Genomic DNA, 12,780 nt, shown 5'->3' with positions numbered 1-12,780 from the left:
CAAAGCCATGCAAATGCTGAAATAGGCTTATTAATCTAGAATCTGCAAGTATTGTGTAGGTGAACTGTCCAGAGATGTTATTACTTACTTCAGTTATGAATCTAAGACCTTACTTAAATTTGTTAAAAACTAATGGTATGTTGTTAAGTGGTTGGTTTAGGAACAGAAGGGAGCCAACTCACCATGGCACAACTCTCTGAGGGATAATTCAACAATTTAACTTTTTTAAATAATAAAAATATTTTAATTTTTGTCATTCGCATTTTATTTTGTTCCTCCTTTGGCATTTTTTCTTTAACAATTCTATTCTATTTGACTATTTCTTCAATATTAGTGTAACTCTTGTCCCGTGATGAGTTGGCCAAGAGTCGGCCATGGCAAATTGGCTCCCTTCTGTTCCTAAGCCAACCACGTAACAACATACCACATTGGGTATCATGATCTCAGATATGGAATTTTCTTCATGAGTTTGGGCTAGTTCCTTTGTTGCTCAGCTAATATATCTCACAGATCTTCATTTTTATGAGAAAACATAGGAAGAGTTTTGCTACGGTACACCAGAACCAGTCTGAACTCTGGTGGTGAACATCCCTCATATTCCTTCCTTCTCCTATTTTCTCTACAACGACAATCTTGTGAGGAGGGTTAGGCAGAGAGAGAAGGCTGGGCCAAGGTCACATGGCTTGCTTTCATGCCCAAAGTGACACTAGAGCTTATGGTCTCCCAGTTTTTAGGCTGGTGTCTTAACCGCTAGACCCATGATAGTGAGCCTATGGCACCCGTGCGACAGGTGCCACACAGAGCCATTTGTGTGGGCACGCGAGCCCCAGCCAAACTTACCTGCACTGCACATGCGCACACCTCCTGCCTGATTTTCAGCTCTTTTGAGGCCGTTTTCACCCTCCCAGAGGCTCAAGGGAAGCCTCTGCAGCCTCGGGAGGCCAAAAAAATGGGCTTCACCTGTTTTCTGTGACTGTGTTTGTTTTGTATCCCACCCTGAGTCATCACATTTCCATGACTAAATAATGTGGTTAAGTGAGTTTTTTCCCCATTTGACAACCTTTCTTGCTGCAGTTGTTAAGTGAATCACTGCAGTTGTAAAGTTAGTCACACGGTCGTTAAGTGAATCTGGCATCCCCATCGACTTTGATTGTCAGAAGGTCACAGAAGGAGATCACATGAAGCCTGGGACTCCACATCCGTCATATATAGGAGTCAGTTGCCAAGGGTCTGAATTTTTATCATGTGTTCATGGGGACACTGTAATGATTGTAAGTGCGAAAAACAGTCATACGTCACTTTTTTCAGTGCCATTGTAATTTAGAACAAAAAAAAATGGTTCTAAGTCAAGGACTACATAAAGTTTCACAACTTGTTCTCATATCGAATGACCTAAGTGCCAGAGCTCACTACAACAACATTGCCAAAAAGGCTTTAAGAGTTGTAAATCTAATCTTACAAAGCTTCTCCTTCGGTAATATTGACTTGCAGACTACAGCATACAAAACCTTTGCCAGACCAATATTTGAATACAGCTCCGCTGTCTGGAATCCGCATTGTATATCGGACATTAATACAATTGAGTGACTCCAGAAGTATTTCATGAGAAGAGTATTACACTCCTCTGCTCGCAACAAAATACTCTACACCAGTGGTCACCAACCAGTGGGCTGGGGACCACTGGTGGTCCATGAGAAAATTGTGGTGGTCCACAGAGAAATGTCACCCGCCAAAGCAATTAATCCAGGTTGTGCGGGAACACACAAGGCTTGCATCCCTTGCAATGCAACAACACGAGGTAGTGAGGGGAGGTCGGAAAGGGTGGAGGGAGGGAACTTGTCCCACTTGCCCCACGCACTTCGCCTAGTCACCGGGCTGCTTCTTTCCACTTCTTTCTTCTTCTGCTTTTGGCAAGGAAAGCAGCAAAAGTCTTTCTTTCTCTCCCCCAAACTCCATCAGAAATGAGTCTTTGGGACCCTGCAAGGCCTCCTGCTCCAAGAGGCTGCACCGGCGTGACAAGTCTCACAAAAGATTCATTTCTGGCAGAGTTTGGGGGAGAGAAGGAAAGACTCCTGCTGCTTCTGCTGCTTTCCTTGCATGAAGCCAAAAGTCTCTCTCTCTTTCTCTCCCCCTGAGAATGGAGCTGGAGACGGTATCCTGCAATCCCAAATAAAGAATGATCTATCAGTAGGAAAATGGGGTGGGGAATTTTCCTGCAGACTTTTTGGGGGATTTTCCCAGGGTCTCTGGTCTGTGGGATTTAAAATTATGAGTTTGGTGGTCCTTGAGGTCCAAAAGGTTGGCGACCCCTGGTTCTACACCATCAGGCTTGAGATTCTAGGCTTAGACAACCTTGAACTATGCTGGCTAAGATTGGACTTAAGCATAGTACACAAAATTATCTGCTACAATGTCTTACCAGTTAATGAATATTTCAGCTTTAACCACAACAACACAAGAGCACACAACAGATATAAACTAAATGTAAACCACTCCAAACTTGATTGCAGGAAGCATGATTTCAGCAACAGAGTGGTCAATGTCTGAAACTCACTACCTGATTCTGTTGTCACCTGTTCAAACCCCCACTCCTTTACCCTCAAACTAACCTCTATTGACCTCACCCCTTTCCTAAGAAGTCTGTAAGGGGTGTGCACACCATCGTGTCTACCGTCCCTGTCCTATTGTGCCAAATTATTAGTTCCTATTTCTTATATTTAAACTTGTGTTTATTCTTATTTCTATTATATTGTAAGCATTTGACAAATCAAATAAAAAAATAAATAAAAATAGAACTTGGCAGGGCACTGGCTGGGTTCCCAACGCATAACTGAATAACCAGCTACATCTCCCAGTTTACTCCCTTCTATGGTAGTACAATATGTTAGTGAAATGAGGAAGCCAACCCACAAACTTGCTGAACTCCTTCCATATGGTTTCCAACCTGCTTGGCAGTTCTTTTGGCACAATGCTGGAAAACTGAGTTAGCAGACAGAGGCAAACCTCTGCATTTCCAACATCAACAAATAACGATTAAAATGTTTTCTGCATGTGGGCTGAGAATGTGAAGAGGTGACCGCAAAAGAAAACCAACGGAGCATGCTAAGGAAGTACGGAGGGAGAAAACGTCACAATTTCTGCCCACACGTTGGAAAATGTGATCTTTTTCCAAGATTATGGGAAGAAACAAATTCCGAACAATGATTGTATGGCGGTTCTGCTCCTAGCAAAAATTCCAATGAGCATCTCAATTCAGAGGGGCACCATTCGTCAACAGGACAGAAAATACTAACATGAAGTCTAGAGCAGGGATGGGATTCAAAAAAATTTACTACTGGTTCTGTGGGCGTGGCTTGGTGGGCAAGGCGGGGAAGAACACTGCAAAATCCCCATCTCCATTCCACTCCTGGGGGAAGGTTCCTGCAAAATCCCATTCCTTCCCCACCCCACTAACCTGCTTTCCAGCTCTGTTTTCCTGTGCAGGGCAACTAAAGGAGACCTAGCCAATCAGCTGGGACATGGGAGGCAGAGAATAGATGGGGGCGGGGCCAGTCAGAGGTGGCATTTGCCAGTTCTCCGAAGTACTCAAAATTTCCGCTACTGGTTCTCCAGAACTGGTCAGAACCGGCTGGATACCACCTCTGGTCCAGAGTGGACATGTCCAACCTGCAGTCAATGGGCCACATGTGCCCCTAGACAGCTAGTAGTACACAAGTTTGTAAACTTTTAGGATCACATTTACATATATTATACCAGTGTTTCTCAAACTTGCCAATTTGAAGATGGGTGCACTTCAACTCCCAGGTTATTGCAACCGTCATAAATAACCTTCATAAAGATCACGTGAGCTGTTAATATCACTTTATAATGCCTTGGTAAGGCCACATTTGGAATACTGCATCCAGTTTGGGTTATATAAAAAGATGTTGAGACTCTAGAAAGAGTGCAGAGAAGAGCAACAAAGAGGATTAGGGGACTGGAAGCCGAAATATATGATGAATGGTTGCAGGAACTGGGCCTGGCTAGTCTAGTGAACAGAAAAGGGAGACAAGATAGCGGTGTTCCAATCTCTCAGGGTCCGGCTTTAGGAAGGCTTCTGCAGGCTTTTCAAGCTGAAAACTAGCCCTGTTTCATCACTTCCGGTATTTCCGGAACAAGAGGAAGTGATGAAACGGGCCTAGTTTTCACCCTGAAAAGCCTTCAGAAGCCTCCCTGAAGCCTCTGGGAGGCCGAAAAAGGCCTCAAACCCACCAAAAATGAGCTGTGAGGCGTGTACATGCACAGTGAGGAAAGTTTGCCTGACACAAAGAAGAGGGAGTCAATCTATTCTCCAAAGCCCCTGAGGGCAGGACAAGAAACAACAGATGGAAACTAATCAAGGAGAGAAGCAACTTAGAACTAAGGAGGAATTTCCTGACAGTAATAACAATTCATCAGTGGTACAGCTTGCCTTCAGAAGTTGTAAATGCTCCGACATTGGAAGTTTTTATGAAGAGATTGGAAAACCATTTGTTTGAAATGGTAGAGGGTCTCCTGCTTGAGCAGGGGGTTGGACTAGAAGACCTTCAAGATCCCTTCCAACTCTGTTATTCAATGTATTCTATATAAATATGAGCCAGTTGCCAAGCATCCAAATTTTGATCAATTGACAATGGGGATACTGCAATGGTCATAAGCCTTTTTTTCTCTGTGCTGTTTAACTTTGGTGACTAAACAAATGATTGTAAGTCAAGGATTAACTATATAATGTATATAAATGGACACAACAATCTTAAAAGTTTACAATCTTGTGTATTACTAGCTATCCAGGGCTGCATGTGGCCCATGTCCAGTTGCCTCTTAAAACAGCACCTGTGATGACCCAGGGCATGGCACAAAGGCAACACAGTCAGATAATCAATAGGAGTCCTTTTATTAGCTCCAACTTTGCCCCCAATGTCCTGGTTACCTTCTGGCTGAAGAAAAACTCTCCCAGGAACAGCCTTTGGCTGCAGAGAATCAAGTCCAAAATGTGGTCAACAAAATCTGTAACTATAAGTCCAAACAAGGCAAAAGGAGGTAATTAGTTCGGCAGGGCAGGAGCAAGAATTCCAGGTGTGAAGACACGGCAATAACTCAACATGGTTGGGAAGATGCCAGGAACACAGATAAACAAAGTCAACATAAGATAAATTCATATTTGTTCCCAGCAGCCGCTCTGAACTTGCATTTCTCTTAAACATCCTCAGCTATGGCTAATGAAGGGAATCAGGGCCCTTTCCTCCCCTGTAAGCCATGCAACCCACGTTGCTCTCTTCTCTGTTCCTCCCTGCATGCTCTAGGATGAAGAGGGGGTGGGCCTGGTTCTTCCTCTGAACTCCCTCTCCCTTGTGCTACCTCTCCCCTGCTCTGCCCAGCCGGACTTTGCCCTTCCCCAGTTTCCTCCACAGCCAACGGAGCCACACTCCCACTTCCTGTCAGTTGTTCGTCTTCCTCCTCGGATTCAGACTTCGACAGGGACATGACAACTGTCAAACGAGCCAATCTCACATACTGTAAAAGGTATTTCTAAGTAAGCAAGGATCCTGGTTATTGGATATATAGCTGGCATGGTTTCTACAGTCTAAGAACCTCCATAGACATTTATTCAAACATGTGTCAAATGCAAGAACTTAAATGGACTGAATCCATACAGCATGCTTAGCCATAATCCATTGCTTGTGGATCACAGTGTTTCAGTTCACACGGACTGTTAAACCAAGCTGCTTTACAGTTCAGAACAGTGTTTCTCAACTTTCTTGGCAACCTGAAAAAAATGTGGATTTCAACTTTCAGAATTCCCCAGTCAGCAATGCTCGCTGGGAAATTCTGAGAGTTTGAAGTCCACCCATCTTTAAATTGGGAAGAAAGTTAAGAAACGTGGGTTTAGCATATTGTAAAAACTTGAATTCTTTGTTTTGCAGCTCCGGCTCGAGAATTGGTCTTATTGGGGTTTGGAAGCAGAGGTGTTGAAAGAAGGGTTTATGAATGGGGGGAAAACAACCAAGATTGGTTCCGAATGAACAGGTCAACCTGGCCTAGGTCACCGTGACAACCCAGTTGGATGAGACTGGGACACCACATCTCTCCCAGCTCCAAATGCCTAGTTGCCTCTCCTATTTCACTCGGTCAGGAAATCAGGAAGACAAGGCTAAATCCCTGCCTGTAAATTCCTAGACCCAAAGGGCACATTTTGCACAAGAGGCAGATTTAAATGTGCATCTCTGCAACCTTTCCTCTGCCAGATTATTATTTTTTTTTTTTCTCCGAAAAGTCTTGCTGGGGATTTGTTGTTCAGGCTCTGTTAATTTCTATTTGGCCGGGCCATGTCTGGAACGATGCAAGGCTCGTGGTCCAAGCTTTGAAGCTTTCGGCTTCATCTGCTGATTCAGAAGAGGAGGATCGTTTGAAGTTTTGCTGGGACAGAAAACATTTCATTACAGTGCCCACTAATGAACAGCTTAGTTTTGCAGATTTGAATTCTTGAGTGTGATTCCGTTCCAGGGGGGGGGGGAAAAAAGGTGGGTGGATAAAGTTTTGGATGTCGCTTTTAAATGGTTGCTCAATTAAATGTGTTCTTTTCCTTTTTAACTGAGAACAGTTACCCTTGTCTATACTTAAAGAGTTGCTGATTATAATTAGGGATTTGGTATTTCTTAAAGCTGGCAGGTTCTCTTAGATAATCCTCAAATCTCATCTATTGACATGGTCTCCAAAGCCGTGTCTTTCAGATATATTCATAGAATGCAGAATAACAGGGTTGGAAGAGAGCTTAGAGGTCTTCTAGTCCAACCTTGAAAGCCTCCAGTGATGGAGCTCCAACAACTTCTGAAGGAAAGCCCTTCCACGGATTAATGGTTCTGTCGGGAAATTTCTCCTTAGTTCTAGTTTGGATCTCTCTTTAATGATCTTCCACACTTCCTCTTCTTGTCCTGCCCTCAAATACTTTGGAGGACATGTGTGACAGCTCCTCCAGTACTGGAAGACATCTATCATATCACCCTTACCCCCTCTTTTTTTTAGACATATCAAATTCCCTCAATTGTTCATTATACGTTTCAGCCTTCATTGTTTAAGGTCTTGAGGTTTAAGAGCCAACCAGCAGTGAAGCTGATGCAATAAAAGGCTGATGCAGTGAAGATGAATCAGCATTAGTACTGCGTCTTTAAGACCGAGGGTGGGTTCTACCCCTTTAAGAGGTGTTTATATAAGGCAGCAGTTAGAGGGAGTGTTCGCTCTCCTTGTGTCCGAAAGCCATTGCAGAGTTCTCCATGTAGAGTTAAGAAGATTGATTGCTTGGACGGTATTTTGCCTACCACATATATTTCTGTATATGTCTTCTATATAAACCATTGTTAAATGTCTTAAGTCTCTGTGTGCTGTGTTTTGCTCCTGGATTGTCTCATAATAGTAGTCACACTACAAACGCTCTGACATTCATACCCCTCATCCTCTTTGTTGCTCTTCTCTGCACTCTTTCTAGGGTCTCAACATCTTTTTTGTGTCATGGTAACCAGAACCGAACATGGTATTCCAAGCATGGTCTCACCAATGCAGCATAAAACAGTACTATCACTTCTCATGAACTTGAAACTAGCTCATTATAGCTAAAGTGCCCTGAATTGGGTGGAGAGTTGGACTAGATGACCTACAAATCCCTTCTAAATCTGTTATTCTGTTAAAAAGAAGACATGTACTTAATGTGTATTTTTGTAGCCTCTTAAGAAAATCCCTGCTAACTCAGCATAGGCTACCACTACATCTGGGGAACAACATATTGTATTCTTGCATAAATCAACAATTCTCCAATATAAATTTTCTGTTTTTTCCACATTCAAAGGCCAGGAACTGCTTGAAATTCTTTAAGAAACTTTGTAGGAAGAGAGCTGTGTTAGTCTACGTTAGTAAAAAAAAAAACAGAACCATTCTAGTAGTTTTTATGTCGCTAACAAATTTTATTGAAAAGGCAAAGTCGTCATTTTTCAACATCAATCACTTTAAGATGTGTGAACTTCAACTCCCAGAATGCTTTTCTATTTTTTTTCCTGCACTTCCCTTTTTTTCTTTTTATTCTTTGTTTTAGCATATATTAGTCTTTTAATATATAAGAGTACAGGTTGTCCTCAACTTATGTCCACAATGGAGTCCAACATTTCTGTTGCTAAGTGAAACATTGGTTAATTGAATTTTGCTCCATTTTGCAACCTTTCTGGCCACCATTGCTAAGTGAATCACTGCAGTTGATAAATTAGTGACATGGCCATTAAGTGAATCTGGCTTCCCCATTGACTTGGCTTGTCAGAAAGTCACAAAAGTTGATCACATGACCTCGGGACACTGCAGCCGTCATAAATATGAGTCAGCTTATCAAGCGTCCGAATTTTGATCCTGTGACCATGAGGATGCTGCAATGGTCATAAGTGTGAAAAAAGGCCATAAGTCACTTTTTTTCATTGCCATTGCAACTTTGAACAGTCACTAAACAAACGGTTGCAAGTCAAAAAATGCTACCTGTATTTTTAATGATTATGTGTCATCAAAATGGCTACAGGCATTCCTCAATTTATGACCAGCCACTTGGCAAGCATTCAAACTTACGACCGACCTGAAAAGTGACGGGATTCAAAGTTCTGACTATTGCCCTCTCTCCCCAGTCATGTGACTGCATCTTGGGCCCTCAAGGGTGGCATTTATGGTCACTTGCAACGTCCTGAGGTCAGGTGACTGTGTTTATGACGATTTTGTCAAAAATGATCTGATTTGGGGCAAAACCACACCCATAGTCAATTACTGGATCACCTAATTGACTGCGACATTCTTTTTACATCCGCACCAGGGGTGGAATTCACATTTTTAAACAAGCGGTTCTGTGTTCATGGCTAGGTGGGTGTGGCCATGTGACTGAGTGGGCGTGGCTTCTTTTTTTGCAGGGGCCCCACCAGTTGTTTTGCCTTCTGGGCCTCAGGGAAGCCTCCCCGGGGGTGTTTTTGCACTCTCCCCTGCACTCCCCCCCACCACATGCCCCTTTTTGCCTCCTAGGCCTCAGGTAAGCCTCCTGGGCGAAGCAGTAAGACAGCAAGGTGGAATCCCGGAACAGCTGATCATCGGAACAGCTGATCGTTGGGAGGGGGAAAAATACCTTAAGGAGTGACTGGGCAGGGGAGAATGCAGTCAGCAACGTCGGGCATGCTCAATAAGGACTGACTGGGCAGGGAGGGGAGGAGTAAGCAGAGGGGGGCGGGGCCAGCCAAACGATTTGCCAGTTCTCCAAACTGCGCAGAATCGTAACAACCAGTTCTATAGAACCAGTCCGAACCAGTAGAATCCTACCCGATCCACTCTGGTCGCTTCACAACTGCCACAGTCACTTAATGACTGATGGAGAAGACGTCATAAGTTGGGCTGCTCACGTGGTGCAATGTTTTTAGCCTGTTTAGCTATCCTTGTTTGAGGATGAAGCCTAGCTTGTGTTCCTGAGACAGAGGTTATACGTCGGAAGGACAACCTTTTCCATCAAGGTTGACTGGCAAGTTATTTGGGGTTTGCCATTCATTTATACGAAATATTCTGTTTGCTTTTTTAAGAGGTGTCATATTATTCTTAGTCAATCTCTTCATTTGCAACAGGCCGAATCAAGTAAGATGATGCAACGGTGCTATTTAATAGTGTGAACAACTAAATAATGATGGATTCAGCTGAGCTTTAAATCCTTTGCAGATGTATAAAGCACAGAACTTGAAAGATACTGATGAAATAGGAGTCAATTAAAAAAAATATTTTCGATATTAGCTGCATTCGCAGGACAGTTTGCCTATGGTTAGGAACTATAGTTAACTTTCTGGGGTTGGGAAAGGCATCATAAATTGTTCGCGCAGACCGGATTGGCCTGACTGCAAACTTTAAAAATGTGTTTGGTTTATTTCTGGTTCAGCGTTGTGCAAAACCAGCCCTTTTGATGTCCACTTGCAACAAGAACATTTTGCAATTGGATTTCAAAAGGAGCGTATTTCACATTTGCATCACAGCTGTTTGGGGCAGAAAAGTAGCCCAGCTGAACTCTTAAGAGCCAAGTAAATCAAGCCAGATGTTTCTCCTAAGAGTCCAAATGAAGTTGTTTCAACCAGAGAAAGGAGAACATTCCCCCCAAAAAAAGGTCACACTGGCAACCTCGATAATGTACAAGGGCATAAAATTTGTCTAAGTACACAGATGTGACGTGCCTTAAGTTGAGCCTATGAGGTAGAAAGTATTTTCAAAAAGTTGTCTTGTTTTGGACTGAACGTCGCTCCCCTGCCGTCCACCAGTGACACGTTGCAGATCTTTATATCAAGTACTAAAAAAAACAAAAAAGAGCACATTTTTTTCCATCTTTCTTGGAATTGGCTGCTGGGCTTCTGCTGCCCCCTGGTGGAATTTGTAGGAACAGCAGCTGAAACAGCTTTCTGCAATTAGATTCTATTATAAATCAATAAACAGGGAAGAGCCATGGATGCATAGAGTTCATTTAATTAAGTTGCTTTTCAAATCCGTGTGTGTGTGTGTTCTGTTTTCCTGACATTCTGGTACTGTTGCTTGTCTTTATGCACACACATACACACAAAATGTGTTTCATTGGAATCGTTGGAATGTGACGTCCAAGTCCAAGCTGAGCTGAGTGGGATGACATGTAGTGTAGTCCAACACATCTGGCATAGACTAGATTGTAAGAAGGCAAGTTCTAATCTTCTGAAGCCTTCCTTCCATAGATGCGTCTACTTGTATTGTTTAAGAGCTCCGGAAGATGTTCTGCAGAGAAAAGTTACAGTGTACCACAGTAGCGGTAGCACAGAAGTGTACCACAGAAGGTTGGCAGTTTGAGACCCAAGTACCGCAGGACGGGATGAGCTCCCGGGCTCTTGCTCCAGTTCCTGCCAACCTAGCAGTTCAAAAGCATCATCATAGTCTTCTTTTAATGACCCCATAATCCCTTGCGTCTGAGCAACTAAATGGAGCTGAGTGTTTACTGACCGGATGCCTTTCCTGTCGCCAGTGCAGAGGTTTTTTTCCCCAGCAGATATAGTCTCATGGTGCCCAGAGAGAGAAATATCTGCCTCTACTTAGGATCGAACTCACAGCCTCCTGATTGTGAGGTGAGAGCTCCACGTCTAGGCCGCCGCATCACTTATTAGCAGTTTGAAAGCATGCAAGTAGATAAATAGGTACCACTTCGATGGGAAGGTAATAGCATTCCATATTCCTCTGTATATTGTTATGCGGGCTACATGTCCACGGAAGCCTCTTCTGACAACACAGGCTTCATCAGCTAGGAAATAGATGAGCACCATCCCTGACATGACTGAACAGGGGAATTCTTAGTTATGGTGAACATCCAGGAAGCCATCTTGTTCATGGCTGCATCCCTGGGAGGGCAGGTAGAAGCTACTTTGAACCCCACAGGTGCTTTTTCAGGAGACCACTGAATTTTCTGTTTGTTTGTTTTTTCCGTTTAATCCAAGAAGCGTTTTCAGCTCTGACAGGATGGTGGGGCAGGGAAGGATTTATACACCTTGCAGACAGTTGGTCATTTGCATCCTTTCAAAGGGTCACTGAGGCCACTTGGAGGTTTATCTGTGTCCTCGGGGCCACCTGAGTGGTGCTCAAACGGCCAGCTGTCTGCAAGGAATATAAATCCCTTCCATTCCTCCCTATCCTGTCAGAGCTGAAGAAGCTACTTGGATGAGAAGTGAAACATCTTCAAAAGGAAAAAAAAAAAACAAGAAAGTTCAGTTGCCTCCTGAAAAAAGCACCTTTGGGACAACTATGACCTGGAGGACGGAGAACCTCTAAGACAGAGGTCTCCAACCTTGGCAACTTTAAGACTTGGGGACTTCAATTCCCAGAATCCCTCAGCCAGCAAAGCTGGCTGAGGGATTCTGGGAGTTGAAGTCCCCAAGTCTTAAAGTTGCCAAGGTTGGAGACCCCTGCTGTAAGAGACTTCTAACCCCACTGCAGGATCTCTGGAGGGTTCAGTGAAAGCTTGCTTCTCCACTGGGGTGAGGTTTGTTGTTGTTGTTGTTAAAATGTACTCTTAACAGTTGGGTTCTCCAAACTTCAGATCAGTACCAAAGCACTGATAAGGTGTTTTTTTTTCCCTAGACATTTAGCCCAGATTTCCAGCAAGTCTTCCTCCAGGCAATGGTTAAGAACCATTGCAAGGATTCCAGGATAGAAACATCCGTACAGTAAAACGAACAGCAAGCTCTTATTTTGAATAAGTGTAAAAAGAACAAGAAAATAATACTGCCAAGGATTGTGCGTTGTGATTGGAAAGCTTGGTGAAGTCGGTTCTGACAGACGTTTCCAAAAGAATTAAGTGATCAAAGCTGCACAGGCTGGGCTTAAGTGACACACACACAGAGAGACACACGGACACACACACCCCACACACAGTGCTGGAAAACACTTGCTCCACAATAATAGTTATGTCAGCTATGGACCGCTGGAGAGTCAGGGAGAGCTGGGCTCGTTTGTCAAAAGCAAACTACGGCATCTGACAGCTCCATTATTAGGTGGGACTTGCTTGGTGGACCCTAAAGAGAACCCCCAAGGATCCGGCTGCCAGGAACGTAGTGAAGCTTCATTTTGGGATGAACTAGGATGCTGGATCTAATTTAGAAAGTCTGTGACATTAGATAAGCAACCATTATTATATCATAACATTGCCCAGATAAGCAACCATTATTATATCATACAGTGCCCAGAATCCCTCTCTGGAGGAGATAG

This window comes from Pseudonaja textilis, chromosome 9 (assembly GCF_049901715.1).
Source record: "Pseudonaja textilis isolate UNSWEBS1 chromosome 9, rPseTex1.2, whole genome shotgun sequence".
In the NCBI taxonomy this organism is placed as follows: Eukaryota; Metazoa; Chordata; class Lepidosauria; order Squamata; family Elapidae; genus Pseudonaja; species Pseudonaja textilis.
The sequence above is the reverse complement of the archived record's forward strand: the minus strand, read 5'-3'. Positions refer to the sequence as shown.